The sequence below is a fragment of the Sarcophilus harrisii genome, chromosome 1, assembly GCF_902635505.1.
Source record: "Sarcophilus harrisii chromosome 1, mSarHar1.11, whole genome shotgun sequence".
In the NCBI taxonomy this organism is placed as follows: domain Eukaryota; kingdom Metazoa; phylum Chordata; class Mammalia; order Dasyuromorphia; family Dasyuridae; genus Sarcophilus; species Sarcophilus harrisii.
In genome coordinates this window covers 85,085,612-85,111,624 of record NC_045426.1, presented here as the reverse complement: position 1 = coordinate 85,111,624, position 26,013 = coordinate 85,085,612, and the positions used below count along the sequence as shown (strand labels likewise).

The 26,013-nt window shown below is 32.7% G+C and overlaps 1 protein-coding gene across 3 annotated transcripts in view; it reads right to left on the bottom strand.

The window, feature by feature from the left end:
- The window catches only part of RHOA (ras homolog family member A), a 56,815-nt gene that overhangs the window by 24,538 nt on the left and 6,264 nt on the right, over window positions 1-26,013 (bottom strand). The window contains exons 2-3 of one of the 3 annotated variants that reach the window (XM_031959227.1): window positions 24,186-24,266; window positions 7,113-7,340 (exon numbers count right to left, since the gene is read on the bottom strand). The exons of 1 other annotated variant lie outside the window; for it this stretch is intronic. The gene's annotated coding sequence lies outside the window, so the exon portion shown is untranslated. The remainder of the gene's footprint in view (window positions 1-7,112; window positions 7,341-24,185; window positions 24,267-26,013) is intronic. One more of the 3 variants, XM_031959222.1, reaches the window with a different exon arrangement.

Here is a 26,013-nt window from a genome sequence, read left to right as displayed (position 1 = left end):
CCAAATGAAACTAAAGACTGGAGTTGTGATAAAAAACATCACATTCTTAGCACAACAAACACAGAAGTTTAGCTCTTTGCAATTAAAAAGTTAGTAAATATGTAACTATATATATTTTTACATTGCATACATACACACACACACACATGAAATGATGTACTGGATAGTACACAAAGCTAGGTCTATTTGTAAATGAGGTAGTTATAAATATAACTTGTGAAATCTGTTTAGACAAGGCAGAACTTAAGTCGGAACATTACTCACTGCTAAGGAGGCCTCCAAGTCAACTCCACCCATGTTAGCCTATACTGGGAAGTCAATGAAATAGGCCAATTCTACTTATCCAACATGTCATGGAAACTCTGAACTCCACCCGATTATAACTTACATAAAGGTAAGTAACAGACCCTAGATCAAAAGACCTTCTGACATTAGACACAAACCACATTGAGGAACAGTTGGTAGTCGAAATCGGTATAAAAAATACTAGAAGATGGACTGAAAATGAAACTTAATGAAATAAAACTTTTTTTTTTTTTTTTGGGGGGGGGGGGAGGAGAAGGAAGCATTAATGATTAGAACTCAATTAAGGAGTTTCCAAATCAGGAAAAAGTTGTCTTTGTCTGGATACAAACTAGAAATAGTCTTCTAAAAAGGAATAATTGTATCAAGATTTGCAGCATTTCTACCCTCCCCCATTTAGGTTCATTCTAACTGCAGAAACGAAGAAAAAAAGGCTTTCCCTGGGACTCAAGAGATGCCAGAGACATACTAAAATGAATGGTCTAAAACAATCATTATCTAGGATAAATGTTTTGGGACATACAATATGACACAAGGTGTTTAAAAACAAAACAAATCTACGAGTTCCACTGCTATGGACTCTATTCTAATGAACCTGAAAACCTAGAGAATCATCAAGATAACAAGGGATAGTCAAGAGGCTAAGATGGTTCCAGGAGATTTTGGTGGATGAGATACTAAACCTATAACAGTAAAAGACATACCTTATCTCTCCTTGGATACAGCTAGTATTGCTACTTGAAGAGACTTCTTTCCTATATTTAGTCATGTGACTAAACATGAAAAACATGAGAAGGGGATTATTGAGAGGGCACACTTTCACATGTGTTTTAGATGTAGACTGAATTTCAAATCGGGTATCTTCTCAGACATATGGCCATTTCTCTTTTATGTGTTCATTGAACTAAAACTATGAGCTATTTAAAAATTCTCAGCTATTACAAATTAGTTTGCTCATTTTCTGGGGTTATTCCTAATTGCCACATTGGTCTTGCTTGATTTTATTGTAGTCTTTTGCTTAATTAGAATGTTAAGAGATTCTGCCTCCCTGGACTACTGATAGAAATGAGAATATTTCCTTATGATACAGTAAACTAGCAACAAAAATCTGAAAATTGTAAATAATACACATTAATTAGTCATACCTCCTTGGGAAGTTTCTATTTTCAATTAAGGAGAATGTACTTGGCCAGAAAAAATAATTGGCTCAGAAAGAGACCGATCTGCCACTCATGACAAATTTTGGGGAGATGTTGCTTAAAAATAACACTTCGTGATAAAATCAAAAAAGATAGACATTCCAGATCTGACATTTTCTCCAGCATACCTTGAAATTCAAACAAGAGAGAAGTCCAATGAAAAACTTTTAAGACATCACTTAGAAGCACTGACTCAAAGGAAAAATGAATTTTCCACAAATGCCCCATGAATAAAAATGAATTCACACAAAAACTTAAGGAAGAAAATAAAATAGTTTTGTACAAGAAAGTCATAAACTTTACCTAAGGACTGCCTGAAAACTACCCAAGAGTCCCAACAAATTAATGCACAAGACAGCAAAAAATATTAGAACAAAACCTAAATATTGAAAAAACAAAAGAAAATGTCATGTATGATATAAAAGCAAGTTGGTTTAGAATATAGGTCTAGAAGAGAAACTGATCATCAGTGAATTTATTGTGGAGGAGAAAGTATATAAACAGCTTTTCAAGTTTAGCTAAAAAGGGGAAGAGAGCGTTAGAATGATAGCTTGAGAGTAATGCAGGATTCTAGTAAAGGTTTTTCAAGGCTGAAAATATCAATGGATAGGGAGGAGAGTGAGAAAGAGAAAAGGTGTGGAGATGACAGTGCAACTTACTAGAGAGAAGAGGTAATAATTATATTAAGGATAAGGAGTCCCTCATTTTCAGAGGCTGGGGAAGAAAGGAAAAGAATTCGAGACGATGTAATTAGATAAACAAGGGAGAAGATGAACTTCACTTTTGAAAGGCTTCTACTGAAAGAGAAGGCAGAAGTGCAGGTACAGTAAGCTTGAAGTGAGGAGAGAAAGTTTAGAATAGCTTCTTTGGAGAGTATGACTGAGGAATTATTACTGAGAAATAAAGAACTTGACTGGCTATATAGCTTATTTCCTTCCGCCCCGATTTAAGAGACAACTTCTGATATACCTTTCTTCCTACTCAGTTAGATCCTTGAAATTATCCGATGGTATAGATATTACAAATATTATTATTCCACAGTACAAACCAGACAACTGAGGCACAGCAAGTTTAAATGAGTACTGAGAGACTGGATTTGAAACCAGATCTTTCCTGTCTCATTCCAGTACTCTTTCTACTATACTAGGGCTTCCTAAACTCTTTTCTACTTATGATTTCTTTTTGTCAAAAATTTTTACATGATCCCAGGCATAGATATATAAAATAGGTATAGCAATCAAATATTTACTGATAATAAATTATAATTTCATGACCCCTACATTCAGTTATACAATCCCACATGGGGCCACAACCCACAGTTTAAGTAAGAAGCTTTGCACCATACCATGCCACTTATAAACAAACAAAACCAACACCATAACAACAGCCACCACCACCACCAAAAACCAGGACATCTAGTAGCAGAAAACAACTGATCTTCGTTGATGACAATACTTAAATATTTTACAGATTAGAAAAATTATTAAGTTTTAACTTTTTTTTTTGGGGGGGGGAAGGGATTTTAAATACTTTGAAAAGCTAAATACTCTAATACTAAAAAAAAAAAGTGACACTTTTTAAAAAAAAGTGACAGATTTCAGAAGCAAAACCATATCTAACTAAGCATTCACTAGACCAAAAAATAATTCAATTCCAAATTACAAAGATAAAATTCTAAAAGTTTAGTTCTAAAACAGCACTATTAACATCATTCTTAGTTTTCTGGAACTGTTCAAAATACCTTCAAGATTCACTCAGGGGGAAGACTGTGTAAAAGAGCAGGCAGTTGCCACCTGTTCTTTGAAAGATGATGGGAATTGTCTCAAGAAATAATTTGTTTGGGTCTCTATTCCTCTAAATGACTGCTTTCCACTGGATGTCTTTGATTCTAAGCATTAGATATATCAAGGAAAGAACACAGAAAAGAAGAAAAAGAAATAAAAAATAACAAAACTTTGCTAGTACAACAAACTAGAACCTAAAGAATACTTTAAAACTTATACTTTGATTTCCTGTTCTACAATTATATTAATAACCAATCATACTTAAAAGGGACTAAGAGCTTTGTTCAACAGATACTAATTGCCCTATTTCATACTTGAGAATTGAATCAAGGAAAAGAGGTTAAGAGTTTACCAAATGAAGACTACTTCAGGGCATCAAAGTTGAAATAACCAACACCAAAGAGTAAACAAAACTAAAAGAATAAAGTGTTCTTCATGAAATAATAAGCAATGGAATAATTGCTAAAATTATTTAAAAGATACAAGAATGTACTTCATAAAGGACTACAAACTTTAAAAGACAGGAACTAAATTTAAGAGGAAATGGATGCTTCCTTTGACTAGAATAGAGTGGCTGCCTCCAGTTAGACTAAACAAGTTCTCCTTCCTATAGTATATAGTAACACACCCTGGGCAGAGGGAAGGCATGGCTTTATTTCACAACCATTTTCACAAAGTTAACCTGGATGATAGCTCCCATTTCATTTAAAACTAAACTTTATTCAAAATTGGTTAAACTCAAGTAGATCAATGAGTTCTCTCAATATTGGATTCTAATTTAACAACCCCTTTCCCACAATCACTCAGTTCCAAATATAACCTTCTTCAGCCACTTCTATGGTTTAAACTACAAACCTCCCAGCAAAGACTTACATTTCCTGTCTTGTTGCTTAGTTGTATCAAAATATTTTAGTAATTCAATTTTCTTGTAATATGATTTCTCTAGAATCCTTGGGTCTGCTACTTTTTAAATAAAATAAAGGAGAAAGAAAATATTCAGTTAACCACATATAACTGAGTGCCCACTTGTAAATAAAATAGAATGTAGTGTTTTGGAAAGTCAAAATGAATTTATTTAACCTTATGTGCTAAATAAATATTATATGATGGGGATAAAACAAAAACAAAAACATGGTCCTGGCCTCAAGGAGCTCATTTCCTAATGGTGAAGACAAATAAGCAACTGTGTACATTTGTGGTATTACTATTACAAGACTCTAAATTATGTACCATAGAGAAAACACAGTCACACTTGTTTTCAAAGTACTTAACATCTAATTGGAAAGACAGGCATAGAAAGAATAAGGCAACTTAATAAAAGCATAAAGTAGGTATTAATATTTCTTCTTTAATAGGGGACTAAGCAGTAACTCTCCTAGTTCTTCTCTAATCAACAATGGCCTCTTTGTCTCCAAGACAACACTGAATATTTAGGGCATACTTTTATCTGTATGTTTAATTAAACCATCTTTATTGATAGCTTTTGTTAAATTTAGCTAATTTGAATAATATACAGCAGACATCCTTAACCTCGGGTCTGTGAACTTTTTGGAAACTTTTTTTATAACTGCATTTTAATATTTTCTTTTACAAACTTATGGATTTTATATATTTAAGAACATTTTAAGAAGGGGTCCATTGGCTTCAGATTTCCAAAGAAGTCCACAAGACAAAAAATATTGGAACCCATAATCTATGAAGCCATATTAAAATACATCCATAAGATTAATACTGCCCTGTTCTCCTGTGATACCAGTATTAAAAAACAATTAGCAATAAACTGCCTTAAAAAGGTATTTTTTCTCCCTCTAGAAGTAATTAAATAATTTTGAGTCTAAATTAGGATTAAATTATTTCTGAAACACTTGGTCAAGTGAAAAACAGTTCTGCAGACCTGCTCTAAACAGGAATACTAAATCTGGATGTGAAGAAAAGTAAATAAAATCTATTATTCTACTAAATATCAATAGCCTCAAGACAGGATTTCTCTCTATCCATTAAGGTTATCTTATAAAACTGTTAAATTTTCTTAACTATTTTTGAGAAATATTAAAAAAAAAAAAGTGCAATAGGATGGAGAGCCTTCTAAGAGAAATCAGACGAAAAAGTAAGCATAAATGGGAAACAATTACTTATTAATATTTCTAGCCTGGAGCCAAAAGAGGAGAAACAAGAGTTTTTTTAATTTTTAAATTAAAAGTCAGGGTCCAAAAGATACAGAGAAAAGATGATTTTACAACAGTAAAAAAAAAAAAAGAAAGAAAAGGACCAACTCAACTATTAAAACAGCAACAACAAAACAGATCTAACACACTACCAAATCACCAGTCTGTTGAGAATCTTCCTAATCTAGAATGCTCATATACCCCAAATTCAGGAAACTTACTTTTCACACCCTAGATTCATGAAACTTTTATCTCATGATTTTTTAAAAGGACTTTAAAATATATAACTCAGAAGTAAGTTTTTACAAAAATCGATGAAATCAGAATTGAAGGGGGAGGGACAGTAGAGAAAATAGGTGCTCTATTGCTTTATTGGTGGGAAAACAGGTGGTATAAAGAGTTTGTGTATACATAATTACAAAATAAACATATAAACAAATTTAGTCTTTTGATCCAATGATTCATTGCTTGGAATAATTTTTCTTTTTGTGATATATTTGGATAATAATCTATCTGTACAACAATATTTATTTGTGATTTATTTCTAATAGTAAAGATCTAGAAACTGGTATGGCCAATAACTGGAAATTAACTGAATAAATTATGGACTATTAATGGAATGAAGCAATATATGCAACTGGGAATCAGCCTCAGAGTTATACCAGGCTCAAGTATACCTACCTATACCATCTATGTACAGGCAAACCACTTTCTCAAATTGTAACGGTGTCCAAAAGACTTGCTGATTTTCATTGATAGAGGAAATTTTCTCACTGGGAGCTCCCTATGAAACCACAGGTCAGATCTTCTTTTCCTTTCCCCTCCCCCCATCAAATATTACATGAAATACTATGATTGTATAAAATGATAAAAATTAACAAGGAATACATATAGAAAGATATGAAAAAAGTTATATAAAACAAAATCAGCAAAAGTACATCTAGGATTGACAGACTGCAAAGCAATACATGTCTTTAAACTAGGTGCAATTCATGTTCATGCTCTCCAAATTTTCCATATTAGATCCAGAGAAGTTAGATCTTTTTGCTTCTTTCAGGTATTAGAAGTGCAGCAGGTAGATTGTTAATCTTTCAAATCACATGATTAGCGCGCCTTTTTTTTTTCCTGCTGAGGTAATTGGGGTTAAGTTGCCCAGAGTCTTCCTGACTTCAGGGCTGGTGCTCTATCCACTGCGCTACCTAGCTGTTCCTCCACCTCCCCCCTTTCCGGCCTACTTCTATTTTCAATCATACATGTTTTTGATATTATTCATTTGGTCACTTCCTAAACTACACCTATCACTGGAAATATTCTGAAGTCTCATTACATGCTACCTTCTGGGTTACTTGCAATTAATTCTTTGAAAAATGTGATGGTTCAAGATTTAACAAACAAATGAAAAGACTTGAAGTACACACTAAAGGTCAGACCCAGTGCTTTAAAAGCTACAGATACAATTTCTTCCTTAAAGGAGCTCACATTTAAAGTAGATCATTTTAGATAAAATATGACAGATCATGTAAAAGGTACTTATAAACAGTGATTGTTAATGTTACTAACCAACACAGAAAATAAAAAAGCAATACATACACTTTCTTTATAAAATGTAAACATGTAATTATTTCTCAGTTAAAAAAAGAAATAAATTAAAATAGCTATACCCTACTTATGGCCTTCTTGTTGATCCTTGAATAAAATACTTTATCTCCCAGCTCTGAACATTTTCACTGGCTGTTTGTCATGCCTGGAACTCACTCTCCTCATTTTCTGTCTCCTAGTTTCTCTGGTTGTCTTCAATTTCCAAATTAAGTTCTACCTTCTGCAAGAAGCCTTTCTAGGGGTCCTCTTCAACCTTAGTGCCTTTCTTCTTAGATTATCTCCGATTTATCCTATAAGAGAGATCTTGTTTGTACATAGTTATTTGCATTCTGTCTCCATTAGACTATATAACTCCTTGAGAGTAAATAGGGACTGTTTTTTGGTTTTCTTTGCATTCTCAGATCTTAGCACAGTGCCTGGCATATATAAATACTTGGTGACTTGACTTTAATAAATAATCTATACATATCTACATAAATTCAGTCTTTGTACTGTCTGACTCATGTAATGTGCTCGACATATACCATTGCTTCAAAAAACTGCAACCTACACTATTAACTTACATAAATATTATAACTTACATAAATATTGCAATATTTTGGTTAAATTTTTAATTTATGTAAGATTTATAGAGAGGTCCAAACCTCCAAAAGCTCCCACAATCTTAGTGATTATTATTACCCTCTAATAAGGGAGTCAACATAAAGGGGGGAGTAGTGTCTACACAAGGGAGCAGTTTGGGTTTGGAAATTTACAGAACTAGAAAGTGGAGCATTAGGGTAGCTGAAGTTCAGATAGACTTAGAAATGAACACAAAGTTAGTTTACTCATTTGGTTGATAATTAGTGTTAAAATGTTAAGAGTTTAATATAAGATTTTACTTTCTATTTTACAAATTTCACATCATTAACAATGTTTAAAAATGATACATTTTAGAGTTGATATAAATCAGAATCTGGTAGGATTCTGGTAGAAAGGTAGGTAGAAAGACAAAAAGATAAGACTCTACTCCCAGAGAAATCACAACTTAGGAGTGTATGTAGCAAGGTAAAATATGTCAAAGGCAAAGGAAGAGAATACTTCCAGTTAGGAGAAATGACAGAAAAATAAGAAATGGCTTCATGGAAGAAGTAAATATTAAGATGACAGGATTTCAAATAAAGTGTGCTGGATTTCTTAACATCTTGGGTGAAGCCAATGAGGTGGGAAGAAAAGAGCATTAAGGTTACACAGTATATACAGTGATGGATCTGGAATCTGGAAGACCAAGTTCAAATCTGACCTCAGACACTTATTAGCTATGTGATCCTGGGTAAAAGTCACTTAAACTGCCTCAGTTTCCTCAGAGGTAAAATGAAGATAATAAATTCAATCCTTGTACTGTCTGACTCATAGTCAGGTAAGGTAGTCCTACCTTACAGGACTGTTGTAAGGATCAAATGAGATATTTATAAAGTACTTAAGACAGTACCCAGAATATACAGTAAGCATTACATGGCTGGCAGCTATTATTATTAGTTATATTATGGATAATGTTAAATAAGATTGGAAAGTATGGTTAGAAATATTGTAAAAGGCCTTAAAATTCCATGACCAAAGAAACTAAGAAGCTAACAGATGTGTATTTTGAAAGCAAGGCAACATGATCAAGCCTGGGCATTTGGAAAGTAATATATAACATAATTATATATTAATATATTAAATGTAAGGTAAAATCTAGTGCCAGAATGAAAACATACTGTTAAGTGCTAGAGGAAATCCAATGATTAGATAAACTAGCCCCCTACCCTCATGGACCTTACAGTCTAATAGGGGCATAAAAATAAACTTAACAGTAGGACTTGTTATATTAGAGCTAGTTGATAGAAGTTCTAAAAGACTAAGTTTGTTAGCAACTGGAAGGAATCAGACAAGATTTCAATAAAGAGTTTGATCTGAACTGGACTTAAAAGCACAGGCAAGAAAAAGCTTGTCATTTTAGGTAAGACACATTTTGCTTCAACATTTCAATAATACATAACTTCTCTAGTTTGGGTAAGTCCTCCACTGACAAAATAGTGAAATACTTACTCACCTATTTGTGATTGTGAGTTGCTTTACTAAAAGCAAATTAAAAAATAGGTTGTTGTGTTTTTTTGTTTTTTTTTTAATCAAACTTCTTGTGTTAAGCTTAAGTGAAATTGAAGCTAATCCTTGACCAGAATTTAAATAAAAAATGTTGCTAGCATCATATACAAAGAATCCTTTCTATCTTGGTACTAAATGCCTGATCTTGTATTCTATCGGCAGTCTTAAAAAGCATAGGGTTACCTGAGGATGTCAAGTCTTTCTTCCCTAAAACATACTGACTGGCAAAAATCAAAATGATCCACTGATGTAAATGCATTAATGGGAAGTACATTTTGAAATACTCATTTCTGTACCATATTCATTAAATTTACTTTCTTTTTTCTCCCCCTTTCCCTTTAGCCCCAACCCCGCTTTCTTCCCCTCTCTGGCTCTCTCTCATAACTAAGGACAAAACATTTTCAGCTCTACATTTGGTATTCTTATGTATTTGTAAAATTTTTGCATTTAAGAAGTAGTACAAAAAAAAGAGTTGTTAATTTTGTGAAACAGCCTTGCCTTAAAAGGGTTCTCAAATTCAGCATTTGGTCATTCAACATTGTCCTTGTGGCACTTAAAGGAAAAAATAAAATTGTTAAGTATAAAAGCATTAGGATCTTGCTTTCAGGTATGCTAAATTCCAATCAAATTCAAACTTAACTCCTTACCTTCTAAATCTAAACAATTTCCAGACCATTCTATCATACTTCCTCACTCTAAGTATATACAGAAGGAATGAGAAATGGGCTTTATCTTTTTAAAAAATAAAAGATTAGAGAAAGCTAGCCAACTGCGTTACAAAATGCTTAAAGGATACTTAGAATGAAATGTTGTAATATCTTTCCAAGGCAAGAATTAAGTTGGAATTTAATTATTATTAATCCTTTAGGGCTATTAATGCAGTCTCCTTCATTTTCATAAGAAATGTGCCTGGGAAGTTTAGGCAAATTGTTCAAGAGTAAAATCAGTTGCAAAAATCAAAGCTATCAAGCCATATGTTGACTGTAATGCAACACTATTACAATGCAAAACGACAATGAATTGCATGAATATTGTTTTTTATTTGTATACTCCTAATAGATAAAGTCCATAAGGAATAGTTGTAATTTCCTTCAAGGTATCCAGTTACTCTATAAGTGTCTGAGGAAAGATATTGGTGGATAAATAACTTGATTTATTTATCCATGTGCAAATCAAGTGCAATTAAAATGTAATTGAAAAATATTTTACAAAATAGATAAAAATACAATATAGGTAAGGTTCTCAATATGTGGCCCCTAGGGATCTAGATGAAGGTAGAGTTTAACTACATCTAATTCTATTTGAGTTTGACACCATTGGTCTAAAGGTTCACACAATGTTGTTCCCTGTGGACTCTTTCTTAAAACATAGGCACACATTGCAAAAATTTGTTTTCCTTGATTACGCTTACATATCGCAATTTTGCAATGGGGAATAGGGAAGAGAAAAACTCCGGATAATGTTTTGGGTTGTTGTTGATTTTTATTTTTTTTTAATAGCAAGGGAACATTTCCCATTAGATGTGGTCAAAGGATATGGACAAAAAGTCCTCAAAAAAAGAAATGCAAATTAACACCAACTATATGAAAAATTTCTCCAAATCAGTATTAGGAGAAATGGAAATCAAAGCAACTCTGTTTTATTTCATATCCAGCAAACTGGCAATTATGATGAAAGATGTAAAGAGTAATTCTGGACAATTTGCAGGAAGAAAGGCACATTAACAGTAATGGGAAAGCTGTGCATTGATCTATTTGATAAAGCAATTTAGAACTATGTTAAGAAAGTGACTAAGATATCCATATCCTTTGATTCAAAAGATCCTTCTACTAGATATATATCACCTAAGTCAAAGATAGAAAGGTTCCACATGTAGTAAAATACTCAAAGCCACATTTTTGTGGTGACAAAGGACTGGAAACAAAGATGTGTAGCCATCTGGAAAATGCTAAGCAAAACTGCAACATAAATTCAATGGATATGTTGTTGCATCATGACCACAAATACGAACTATTCAAAGAAACACATACATGAAGCAAAGTGAAGTAAGAAGAACCAAGAAAAAAAATGTAAATAGAAAAAATACAATGAACCTGAATGCTGATATAACCAAGTTTGGTCCCTCAAGAACATTAGAGAAAATGTAAATTTTTCTTGCTTCATTGCATAGGTAGTGGTGGGGATTGCTATGAATGCTGAACTCTGCCTATTACTGTTAGATAAGGTCAATGTATTGCTTGAGTGGTTCTGTTCAATTTCAACCCTCTCTCCTTTATTTTTTAGTCTATGTTACAAAACTACATTTGATGAATTAAGTAAAAGATATATTCATAAATATAATGTTGAAACAAAAGGCATCAATTAAAAACAAAACCTCAAAAGAGATAAGTATGCCAAGGATATGCTTATAGGTAAAGCCATCAGATAGAGGGAATAAAGGAGAACACCACTTTCACAAAATCAAATTCTTTCTTTTCTTTTTTTTTTAAATTAAATTTAAATTAAATTTTTTTAAATTAAAAGGTTTAAATTGAACCTAATTATAACCCAGCTACTTATATTAACATTGATTTCCTTTTTTTTTTTTTTTTAATTATAGCTTTTTATTTACAAGATATATGCATGGGTAATTTTTCAGCATTGACAATTGCAAAACCTTTTGTTCCAACTTTTCCCCTCTTTCCCCGAGATGGCAGGTTGACTAATACATGTTAAATATGTTAAAGTATAAGTTAAATACAATATATGTATACATGTTCAAACAGTTATTTTGCTGTACAAAAAGAATCGGACTTTGAAATAGTGTACTAAAAATTAGCCTGTGAAGGAAATCAAAATACAGGTGGACAAAAATAGAGGGACTGGTAATTCTATGTAATGGTTCATAGTCATCTCTCAGAGTTCTTTTGCTGGGGGCAGCTGGTTCAATTCATTACTGCTCTATTGGAACTGATTTCGGTCATCTCATTGTTGAAGAGGGCCACGTCCATCAGAATTGATCATCATATAGTATTGCTGTTGAAGTATATAATGATCTCCTGGTCTTGCTCATTTCACTCGGCCACTTATATTAACATTAAGAGCATAAAATCATTTCAACAATTTTGCTAAGTTCCTTCCTGGAGAGACATATTAACCTACATAATGGCCAAACGATGTGTGAACTTTTAACTTAGCCAATGACTTTAGTAAAATGTCAATTTTCTAAGCAATTTAAGAAGCCTTTAAGGCCAAAAAAAAAAAAAAAAAAAACAACAACAACAAAAACAAACAAACAAACAAACAAAAAAAACCTCTGAAAACTTTTGCAGGTATCATGAGGGACAAATAATGCACCATAACAATGTTTGGAAGTTAAAAGTATTCTACTACCAAGTGCGATAAACTATCCTGACTCCAGCTTCTCCCTACAAATTCATCTTGTATACTATTACCATATTATTTACTCATCCTCATACAATTCTTTGATCATATTTCCTGCTAAACTGTTCAGTTTTTGAGATCATCTCTAATTATCCCCTATTTTATCCTTAACAAATCTCTTTTCTATTCTTCCCCTATCACATAACTTCTGCTTTAGTCAAACTGGTGTCCTCATTGTGCACTCTTCCTCCCCCTACTACTCTCTATATTCATGTCCATTTCTGTCTTCACTAGAGAAGTACATTCCCCAGGAATATTCTCTTTCTGCACCATCCAAATCCTTTTCAAGGTTAGGACGAAGCTCTTCTCGACAATTGCAGCCTTCCAAATAATTTCCTTTTCTCTGAACTACAAAACTAGTTTGTATCAAAAAATTTCACATTAAACTGTAAATTTAAGTTGTGTCAATGGCAGTAACAGCAGAAAACTGAACTCATGTTATCAAAAGTATAATATGGCCTCCATTTTAATTTTCTTCCTTCTGAATTTAGTTTCAATTTCATCTTCTCCAAATGATTCTCTTTTTCAACTATTCTAAGGTTCCTGTCCAAAGAAGATGCAGAACTCTTAACTTCAAAAATCCAGGACATAGCAGAAGAGGGGGAGGTCAGCAAAGAAATCCAAGATTACACAAGGCCAGCCAGCAGGAGGCAGAACTTAACCCACAAATAAAGCCCCAATTCAGAAATTAAGACATGAATAAATCCAAGAAGATACAGATCATTAAAAAAAAAAAAAAAATCAAAACAAGATCTAAAGATATACCAAATTCCAATTTGGAAGAGAAATTCCTTCAGAATTGGGCAAAAAGAAAATCAACGGGGGGGAAAAAAGGATTTCCACAAGGACCACTGTGAATACTGAGGCCTGCAAGAGAAAGAACTGAAAGGAGAATGAGTAATTTAGGAGGAAAAGTGGCCAACCTCATCCAAGTTAACTAATTCTGAAAATTAGAATAGCCTCAACAGAAATTTATGACTACATTAAAAAAAAAAACACTAAAACAAAATGAAAAACCTGAAAATATTGAATATAAATCATCAGCTATTATAAACAAGTGACCTGGAAAACAGATCAAGAAAAAAGAATGCAAAAATCATGCTCTCTGAATATTTTTAATTTTTTAAAAAAGACTAAAGTATTTTCACAAATGGACATTGTTCATATAAGAACCAGAAAATAAAGTGAAGATAGGAAGAATTTTTATTCTTTCTGATTGCCTCTGAGAAAGAAGTCTGAAGGGAAAAGGTCTAGGTTTTCATAGTCAAAATAAAAAGTTTCTGCTTTTAAAGAAAAAAAAAATTGTAAGCAACTATAGAGTTCAAGTTCTAAGGAACCATGATTAGGATCATACAAGACCAGATAGTTCATATAACAAATGCATCCCCCTTACCAAAAAAGAAGAAACAAATCCATCCAGTAGCCATGTCTAAAAACTTATGTAATCCTGTACCATGGATCTATCTCCTCTCTTCTGGGAAATATACTTCAACATAATTCCTTTGGAATCATAGGGAAAATTAAAGATCTTTAGATCAAAAAATGAACATATTAATTTCTTACTGCAGCACTGGGGCTACAAATTGAATTAGATATTATCTGCTCTGGAAGAGCTCACCTTCTAAAGGGGGAGAGGAAAATTTCAGCTGTAAGTAATATGGAAAAGCCAATGCTCCTTAGGATGCAGCCAAGCAGTTATTAATGCTTTTTCTTTAATGTCATTATTATTCAAAAGGTATTAAGGAAACAATAAAAAATAGGGTGTAGGGGTGGACTGGTTCTTTTAAGAGGGTTGGAAAAAGTAAAGGGAAGCAGGTAGAACTTGCTATTTCTGCAAAAAATGGGATGTGTATGAACAAGGGTATACAAACATGGAAAAGTGGTAGAAGAAATGGGCAATCAGATAAATATCATACTTATTTGAAATGGACAAGAGGTTTGAATACATACACACAATTTACTATAGTAAAACCTAAAATTCAACAAGAAAAAAGTGAGGATAGTAAAAGTTAAGGTGATTAACAGGGAGAATAACACCAGAAAGGGAATAGTTATACTCAAAGCAGACTTCTGGATATTGAAAGGTAGATGATTAAAAGAGGGGGGAAAAAAAAGAAAAGGGCTAGATTCTAATTGGGTAACTTAGATCAACTCTTACACAAATTGTACAAATATATATAAAGTAAAGGTGCTGTTGTTTTAGGGGAAGGGGTAGTGTTGAATTTGTTAAATATTCAGGAAAATCCAATTCTTTTGCTATTTAGGTATATAAAAACATAGTATAAATTAACAAAACATATCAATGATGAACATTAAGCACTAACTTGCCAGGGAATTACTAATAATTTACTATTACTTCTTTTCCTATTTGTCTAGTTACCTTGTTCAGACAAAGGGCCTTTGCATAATTTTTTCCTTTACTATGCTATAAGAATCCTTTAGTAAAGACATCAAAGGATAACTGTTTACACTTTAATTTACAATAGAGCTTTTAAAAGTGTCTAATCACAGAATTCAGTATATTTTAAGATCACAAGAAAATCCAGTGAAAAGAACTTTTCATTTTATTTCCCCCTCACTTAGTAGTATTTTACTTTTTTCCCCAATATATAAAACAACAACAACAACAACAACAACAACAAAAAAAAAAAAAAAAAAAAAAAAAAGAGAGAGAGAGAGAAAACTATGCTTTGATCTACATCCAGTCTCCACTGTTTTTTCCTCTGGATGTGGGTAGCATTTTCCAGCATAAGTCTTAGAATTGTCTTAAATAACTTCTCAGCTGAGAAGAGCTGAATCTATTACAGCTGATTATCTTACATTGTTGCTGTTACTATTCACAACAAATGTTCTCCTTGTTTCACTAAGAATTGAACTTTTTTTGATGAAACTGTTCAAAGATTATAATGAGCTTTACAATGTGTACTTAAGTTCCTTAGATTCAACTTCCTCTAATCAAAGTGGAATATTTATTCTTTTCTAGCAACAAACAAAGATGCAAATTTTCACAAAAATGGGATAGGACAGTTTCTATTTAGAAAATAAAGATATAGTCTTTGAAAAGTAGCAATATCTCAAAATTTCCCCAAGAGGCTAATTACATATTTCAATTTTCTATCATATAGCTTGCGATAAGAAAGGTAAAAAAAAAACAAAAAAAAAAACAAAAAAAAAAAAAAACATAGAATTGATTTGAATAAGGTGATTTTTCAGGTAGGAATCTAATTAAATATGAGAGGAAAATTTGCCATTCTTAATTGATTCCTTGACACAGATACTGCAGATCACTATTCTGAATGAAGATATAATTGCCATTGCTGCTGCATCCATTACACTTGGATAAAGCACTGAGTACCTGAGTTCAAATTTGGACTCTGATACTATCTGTATGACCCTGGGCAAGTTACTTAACTGTTTGCCTCAATTTCTCATCTGTAAAAATGAGCTGGAGAAAAAAATTACAAACCACTCCAGTGGTTTTGCAAAGAAAACTATGAAAGGGGCCATGAGGAATTAGACATGACTGAAACAACTAAACAACAACTTGGGTGTAATATAGGCTATACAAAGGATAATGCACCTCCCATTTTTTAAATCAGACAAGAAACAAAAATTTTTGTTTTCTCAAAAAGCAAAACATCAAAACTGGTAGAAAAGTTAAAAGGTGCTAATTTAATAATGCTGTTTACCAAGCTATATGCTGATAAGAGCATTTATTAAGCACTTGTTATATGACAAGCATGACAGACATCTAGTAAAGTCAATCATTACACATGATTGTAATATTAAAATTTATATTAAATATTCAACATAATGAAGATATATACTTTACTTTCCAAGAAATAATTTTTCAGTAAGCAAAGAATAGATAACATCAAGTGATTATCAAGAAGTATTTTTTGAGCTTTTATACAAACAAAACTAATGCAGACAACATTAGAAGGGAAGCAATAAACTGGAAAAACATCTTTACAGTTAAAGGTTCTGATAAAGGTCTCATTTCCAAAATATAGAAAGAATTGACTCAAATTTATAAAAAAATCAAGCCATTCTTCAACTGATAAATGGTCAAATGATATGAACAGACAATTTTCAGATGATGAAACTGAAAGTATTTCTACCCATATGAAAAGGTGCTCCAAATCATTATTGATGAGAGAAATACAAATTAAGACAACTCTGAGATAACACTACATACCTCTCAGATTGGCTAAGATGACAGAAAAAGATAATGACAAATGTTGAAAGGAATGTGGGGAAACTGGGACACTGATGCATTGTTGGTAGAATTGTGAACAGATCCAACCATTCTAGAGAGCAATTTGGAACTATACACAAAAAGTTGTCAAACTGTGCATGCCCTTTGATCCAGCAGTGTTTCTACTAGTTTATATCCCAAAGAGATATTAAAAAAGGGAAAGGACCTTGTATGTGCAAAAATGTTTCTGGTAACCCTTCTTGTAGTGGCCAGAAACTGGAAACTGAGTGGATACCCATCAATTGGAAAATGGTTGGTTAATTGTGGCATATGAATGTTATGGAATATTATTATTCTGTAAGAAATGACCAGCAGGATGAATACAGAGAGGCTTGGAAAGACTTACATGAACTGATGCTAAGTAAAATGAGCAGAACCAGGAGATTATACACTTCAACAACAATACTATATGAGGATCAATTCTGATGGAAGTGGCTATCTTCAACAATGAGGATCCAAATCAGTTCCAATTGATCAGTGATAAACAGAACCAACTACACCAGTGAAAGAAATGAGTGTACACCACAACACAGCATTTAATTTTTTTCTGTTATTGTTTGCTTGAATTTTTATTTTTCTCCCCAGGTTATTTTTACCTTCTTTCTAAGTTCAATTTTTCTTATATAGCCAAGACAACTGTATAAATATGTATACTTATATTGTATTTAACATATACCTTAACATGTATGGGACTACCTGCCATGTAGGGGAGGGGATGGAGGGAAGGAGGGGAAAGGTTAGAACAGAAGGTTTTACAAGGGTCAATGTGAAAAATTACCCATGCATATGCTTTGTCAATAAAAAGCTATTAAAAAAAAAAAAAAAAAAAAAACAACCAAAAAACTGAAAGCATATTGTCCAGAGAGATAAGCTTAAATAAATATCAGTTCAGAAAATGTTTAATTATACAAATAACTGACAAACATACAAAGTCAAGTATAAACATACAAACTAAAGGATGTCAAGATTTTCTAATTTCATCATTATGAAATCCCAGAAACTTTAGAAAAACAAAATAAACTATATATGATATTTCAGAAAACTTGTATCAAATAAAATTCCCATAATTAAACAGACCAATTTTCAGAAGCATAGAATCAAAGAGTCAAAAACTTATTTGAGTGGGAATTGCCTTTACTTCCTAGAAAGCTGTCTACCAGGATTCATTTGAATATCTTCAAAGGGGAATAATAAACTATCTCCTGAGAAACCCCTCTTCCCAAAAGAAATATTTTTTGTCAACTAGTTTTAGAATGCTTAAAAACCATTTTAAGAAAGCTTTCCAAATTCTGAATATTTGTTTGTACAGACATCATCAAGTAATTTGCAATTATCTATTAGATATGTCTTCTGAGTTGAGTTTGCTTTTTGATTGTTTCTGGAAATGAGGATATTATCTGTATAGGTCTGCTGAACCAAGTTTTCTGCTAGATTTTTAAATTAAAAAATTTCACATGATATCTAAAAGACTGAAAACTCACCTGGACAGAACTTGTTCTTAAGCATTAAACTTAAAATACTTGCTCTACAAGTAGTCCTTGTCAAAATAATAAAATGCACTACAAGCCTTATAATGGGTAATTTTCTTTTAATGCAGTGGAATCAAATTCAAATATTTGTAGCCACATACTGACTTGGAAATTCATATCACAGTGTATTTTTATGTGTTTTTTGTTAAACATTTCCCAATTAATTTAAATCTGGCTCTAGTTCTGTGAGTAGCAGGTGACATTTCTTTAATCTTACATATTATAGATATTTTTATTGATATTTCATGCAGGAGCATTTAGGAGGAGTATTTAGAAGTTTTCTGATGGCAACCAAAGCTTAAGAATCCCATCCCCTTTAGTGTTTAACACAGTGCTCCAGACACAAAGTATATAACTTTCATTTGATTTTATTTTTTTTAATAAAAATTTCTTCCTGGTTGTAGCTTCATTTCCATTGACATACATTCTATTCTTTTTTTTAAAGTCAGTGTCCCAGTAAAGCTGCTCTATAGCAAGATTAACTGTTTCTAAAAGTAGAAAAGAAAATGATTGCTTCCAGAGAAAACTTGACTTTTTCTAACTCTCAGGGATGCCTCAGAGCCAGAGTTCAAAAGCATCCAAGTCTCAACTCTTTGAAACATTTCCTAAAACTAGGAAGCAAGCAAAACTGTATTTGAGCAGCCAGATGGATATCACAAAGTTTGTGCTGTAAATCTTTTCTATTTTACTCTTAGAAAAACTCCTCAAAGACTTACCTAAAATTGACTCTTAGGTCAGTTTCTGACTAGAGTGAAACCTGGTCAACTGGTTTCCTAGACACAATGTATCTGGTGAGGGAAAGAGAGAAAGGAGGTGGAGGAGAAAGGAGTGGAGGAGAGAAAGGAACCTGTGATGCTAACAGAAGAGCTGATGGCTAGGGAAGGAAAGAACAAAGACAATCTAAAAAACCCACAATATTTAGAGATAATATGTGGGGGGGTTGGAGCCCCCTAGGGAACTATGGCATCAAGCCAAAAGGCCCATGGCTTAAAACAGAGTATTTGATTGTAAAGACAGGGAACACCCCAATATCCCTAGGAATAGATAGCTAATTGTGCAGCTTGTTTTCAACATAAGGACATCTAACACTATCATAGCTCCAAATTACCCCACACTACCCCTTCTTACAGGTGTATCCAATCTTTTCTGACTCTCCTTCTGGGCCAAAGATTGGCAATCTAAAGGTGCTAAACTTTAGTCTCTGCATTTCTTTAAAGCAAAGTGATACAAAAGGAAGTTCAATTAAACAGTAACCTGGGAATAGAGATGAGAAACTACACATTAATGATTTCAAGTACATTATGATAAAACAGAAAAAATTGTCTATATAGTATCTCTTTCACATCTTGACTTTTCCCATCATGGTTTTGATTTTTCATAGGCAGGTATAAGAAATTAAATGGAAATTTTGAGGGAGTTTTACAATGCTGCAGAGGACACATGAAGGCCAACAGATGACACAGATGGAGTTACAATCAATGATATCATTCATATTATTTCCAAACACTAGAGTGCCTCCCTACCCCCATCCCTCAAGGGTCAGATCAAAAGCCATTTCTTCTGTTAAAGTCTTCCTTGATTCTATTCTCCTTATTTGGAAATGAATACTTTCTAGATAGTAATCTCACCAAATTTTGTACCTCCTATATAATTATATTGGTGTGAAAATAGTCCACATAAATTGACTTTGTATTAAGACATGAATTACAGCCTATTTTTACCCCAATTTTAACCCAAGGACTGAGCACTGAATTTACAGTTGCTTTGAAGTCATTTCTCACATATATCCCACTGAAAAAGATTGCCAAGAAATAATAAATAGGCAGCGGTTTGGGTAGCTGGAGGATGTTATCATGAACAGAGTACTCAGTCAGGAAGACTTCAAGAAGAATTCAAATTCAGCCTCAAAATTACTTCTTATCATCCTGGGCAAGTAATTTGTGTTAGGACTTTTTTTTTTTTTTTTTTTTTACGTCTATATCTGTCTGTGTGTGTGTGTATATATATATATATATACACACTTCCTGACTGAATGTGGAGCAAAGCATATTTTCACCTTTTTGTTGTTGTTTGCTTGTTTTTTTTTTTCCACTTTTGATCTTATTTTTCTTGCACAGCATAACAAATATAGAAATATGTTTAAAAGAATTGCATATATCTAACCTATACTGGATTGCTCACTGTCTTGGAGAGTGGGAGGGGAAGATAGGGAGAAAATTTTGGAACAAAATTTTCAAAGGTGAATGCTGAAAACTCTTTCCATTTATTTGAGAAAATAAAATATTATTTTAAAAAAGTAAAAAAGAAAGCAAGAAAAGACTTCCTTTTAGGGAGATAGCCAGTAACTGAACTAACAGTCTATCTTCTCTCCCACTGAAGTCTAAGGTCTCTGAAGGTAAGGAGAATGTCTTATTTATCTGTATATTTTACATAATGCTTTGTATATGGCACTGAAAGGCCCAGGTTGAAATCACAACTCTGATATAATTTCTGTGTGAACCTGAAACAATCAATTAAGTTCTCAGTACTCTAGGCTTCTTAAATTTTTTCCACTTTTGACCCCTTTTTGCCTGAGAAATTTTTACATGATTCCAGAAATAGAATTATACAAATCAAACATTTACTAATAATAAATCATAATTTTTCTACCCCACCTTTAGTTACAAGACTCCACAATGGGTCAAGATTCATAATTTAAGAAGCTGGGCTCTAGGCAACTCTCTAAAACAAAATTGCAAAGAAAGGATGGAACTAAGGGAGGGAGTTCCAGATACTAATTAAGTCACAGGTCCAGTCCCCAATCTTCTATGGTAAATATAGAGAGCTGTGAAAATTACATTCTTCATACCTGCAAATCTCAAAAAATATTGGCAGTAGTCCCTCCCTTTTACTCTACCACCCACTCCCACCTTCCCCCCCCTCCCCAGAAAAGAGAAAGAGAGATGGTAATTACATTAGGGACCAGAAACAGCTATTTCTATAATGCTTTATGGTTTGCAAAGTACTTTTAAATTTTCATTTGATCCTCAACAACTTTGTGAAGTAGATGCTGTTTTATACTTTATTTTCCAGATAAGGAAGCGGAAGACAATTTAAATGACTTGCCTACAGTCAGTCACAGCTAGTATTTGGGTAAAAAACCCAGATCTTTCTGACTTCGGGTTTAATTCAATATACTTTACTACCAGAAAGTTCTCCTCCACATTGCCCAGTCTTCTCACTTACTGAAGTTTAGAGGTGATCATAGGGAACCAGTAAACCTCAAAGATATAATAGGATCACCACCACAAAAGGTGGTAAAATACAAGAAAATATGTAATTCAAAGTTACTAAGCAATCTTTTTGTTTTTTAAAGAGATAAACAGGAAAAGACAGAATAAGTTCTCCTGTCCCTTCATATAAACACAATAAAATTCTGAATTTTAAGCTTACTATCAACAGTGGATACACCTATCAATCACCAATCACAAAGCCAATTTTACAATTGTTTATACATTCATGAATATTTTGCTTTGAAATACTGGAAAAAGAAGTATCTGTCTTCTTGTGGGAGGGAGGATATAAAAGTGAATTTAGACTGTAAAAATAAGAGCTTTCAAAAATTATTTTTAAATTAAAGTGTTATCATATGAATATCTTCAGTGCTTGACAAAGGACAAGTAATATCATCCCAGATAATTTTTTCTAAAGTAGGTTGAATAACTTGGTCATTGGTCACATGGCATATAACTGGCTAGCCAGAAATAAAACCTGCTCTCAAAATACCATCTATTTCATTCTAGTGCCTTTTTCACTGAACTGTCACATCTTTAAAAAAAAGTTAAGTGAAAGCACCAACAACATCTCTAGTAAACTAACAGTAGCCAACAAGTTCTATAGAGTGGGTAGGTGGGGGAAAGCAAACTCACTTTTTTAAAAGGTAGAAACAAAAAGACAAGGAGCTAAAGGACCATCATTAATGAAAGGAAAAAGCAGATTTTTTTTTTAATTAAGAAGCAGTATTAAAAACAACTATCATTCTCTTTATAGGAAGATGCATATTAACTACCACTAGTAAAATATATACTACTATACACACTGCCATATCTACCCATGCAAGACTTCTGTCCTAGCAAAATGGAGGCTTTGAATTAGTCATTAGTGATGTTTAATAGAACATGAGAGTTCCTTGAAAGAAGAGTTTTCCAGTTTATTTCCAGGACCCTGAATAGCCAACTGTCCCACAATAAGTGTTTTAAAAATACTTTGCAGGTCAATTAGCACCACAGCAAGAATACACAAAACACTATTTTGCTATACTTTTACCAAATATATTTGCTATGCACAGTTGCATTTTCCTGTTTAAGTTCATTTCAATAGTGATACTAGGTCTGTTGTTGGGCCAAACTCACACTGTCATTAGCAACAGCACGAACTTATTAAAACATTGCCTATGAGAAGAGTTGAAATTGTTTCTCACTCCTTTCATGAAAAGATCTTTTGGTTATGGAATTTTATGTATGCAGTCAAACACAGGCATGTTGATTTTGCTGAAAAGATTTTTTTGGTTGTTTTGTTTTGAACATCTTTAATATCTTGCTCCCTGGGGATCGGGGGAACAAGACATTCAGAAATGATATAAAAACAAAAGACATCAATAAAATTTTAGAAAACAAGGGACAACAACAGTGCTTTAAGGATAAGAGTATATTTTGCAGCCCCAGTTTTTTTAAACAGTAAAGCTAATTGCTCCATATAAGGATTAAGTCCATTACTTCAATGTCATGCTTAACCAAACTAACTATAGGGTACATGATATTCTATAAGTATATATTTGCTAAAAGATCACTCCCCTAACCCCATGGAAGGGCATTTAAAAAAACAAAACAAAATTCAAATTTATTCTCATGTTCCATTTAATACCTTGCTGAATATCTGAAGACTCACTGAATTATATGTATATTTTTTGTACCTCCACGTTAATACTAGTCACTGTTCAAACATCTTTAAGATACACTTTACTCCCTGTATCCCTTTTGTTCCTGGTCTATTTGTTTTTGGTACATTCTCCTTTATAGCCAATCATGATTGAGTAACAGTCATAGCATAAGCAAAAAGGTTAGAAAGACCAGCTGATATATACCAAAACAATGAAAACAAGAGGAAGCAAAGCTCTAAAGTGGCTAACGTAGAATTAAATTTCATGAAGCCATTTAGAAAATAAATATAAAGATGTCTTTAGAAATATAAGAGCTATAGTTATGAACAGAATATAGCAAGGAAGTTAGGGGAAAGTTGAACTAGAAAAAAAAGTAAGCACAGTTATGAGTAAAGAGTGAAAGTGGAATCTGAACTACAACTATATAAGTAAAAAGAACAAAAAAGGGCAATCAAATGCTATCTATTTATGATCATGTATGGACCCCTCCTTCCCTCCCACAAAAGGGGAGTGGGTATTCCCAAAAAAGGGATGAGAAAATAAACCTCCCTCTTTCTTCAGAGAGCTGGGGAAACTATCATTGTGAAACCATACACTGCCAAATCAGTTATTGTGGTTCATTTTGCTTTTATTACCAATCTCCCACCGCCTTTTTCTGTTATCCAGAGTAACTTTCTGGTGAGGGAGGGGAGGATTTGGAAATAAAATAAAGATACCAATAAAAAACTTTAAAAATTTTTTTAAAGAGTACATTGGCTGACATTGATGAATAAAGGAATGTTAATGACAGTGACACACCTACATTTTCCCTAGCACCTTCTATTACTTGTCCCTGTAGGGAAAAAGAAGCAAAGAGCAAATTTCTGATGCATGTACCTACCTCACAGGGATGCTGTGAGAAATACGACCTGTATAGCAGATAGGTTCTGTAAAGCACCTTGAACTTCTCAGAGGAAAGGCACTATGGAAATGTAAAACAAATTTAAGAATTAAAAATCTATTAATTTTGCATGTGGAAACCCAAGTATAGTAATCCAAAATCCTGCCCTAAGAGATATGCAATGCAAAATCCAGTGATCAATGTGGGATAGAGGTCCAAGATTTCATTTCTGAGAGACATGCTAACACACACACACTCTTCACCCAGCCTACTTCACATGCTCTGTAAATTACACACTACTATAAACATTATAGACTTTGTAATCATTTTCTAAACAATTTATGGGGTTGACAAATTTTTCTCTTTTAAATAAGAATCTAAAGAAAAAAGCAGACTATTATTTCCTAAGCAACATTCTCTCTAAAACCCAACTTTTTACTAACATCAGAGACCTGTAGGGATATTCTAAGGAAATTGCTAATTTTAGACATAGAACTAAATTTATTTAGCTTATTGCAACTTAAATAGAAAATAATATTGGCATCATATCCAAAAGACCTTTGTCTAGAACAATTTCAAAGAAGCTTGTGTAGTAAGTCCAGAAGAAGGACATCATTTGTTGTTAACTATTTTTGGTTATATTTACAAAAAAAAAAAATTTTTTTTTTGCTGATAGGCATGTTTTTTGCTTTCTTGCTTCCTACAAAAGTCAACTCAACTTAAAGATCATTCTAGCTCCTAAGTAAGTTTAAACAGATTCATTATTTGGTTATTCACTAAAGAACATATTACTAACTTTCACACCTCATTTTGTACTGCAGACTAGCTGTAATTAACCATGTATGTGTCTCAAAACATGATGTTTATTAACTACTGTAAGTCGGGGTGGTTCTACATTTCAATGGGAAGCACATGAAACTGAGATAGAACAACAATAGGGTAAAAACACTACTATGATTATAAGTACATAAATATGCATGAAATTTTTGAACAGGAATCAATTATGTCAACTAAATTGCTATTTAGAAACTTTAACTGCCTCCTTATCTCAAGAACACTTAACATTGAATGTGTCCAGAGTGGAACAGCAAGAGTTTTACTCTTGTGAGAGATACACATAAATATGCTTATTTAGTTTCTAATAAAAAAGTTAAGAAGATCAAAACTAAGATGGCTAGGATTCCAAAGTTGTAAAGAACTGTGTACATGTAGGCGAACTTTAAGAACATAGATGTAGCTAGACATAAGTAAAGGGGATAGGTTGAGGCAATAAGGTAAAGATAGCTTATTTATATAGACAGAACTGGAGAAATAATTAAGTGGACTTTAAAACAAGCTATGGGGGTGAATTCTAAAAAGTAGCAAATGTTTATTTGTTGCTTATTTGTTCTTAGTGATAGCAGGCCATAAGCACAGTAAAGGGAAGGAAAAAGTCTTAAAGGATTAAAACTTATTAATCTTAGTCTCTCTTCCAGGTTTAAAATAGTATACATTGTACATAACATACACTTGGTATATTACTTTTTGCTATTCATTTTTACATTTACATTTTACTATTTTTACTAGTAAAAATAACTAAGCTCAAAAATGTGAAATCCAAGAAAATTATTTATAAAGTTAAAATATAAATTCATCCTGAATTACAAATACAGATTAACACTAATCTGATTTGAGATTTACTTTTCTTTTCTATAAAGTCCAATTTGAACTAGATAATCTCACTGGGTCTCCATTTCCTCAACTGTAAAACAAATGGTTTAGATTTGATGATCACTGAGGTCCCTTCCAGCCCTAAATCCATGACTGTAGAGTCTCTTCTAGATCTGAA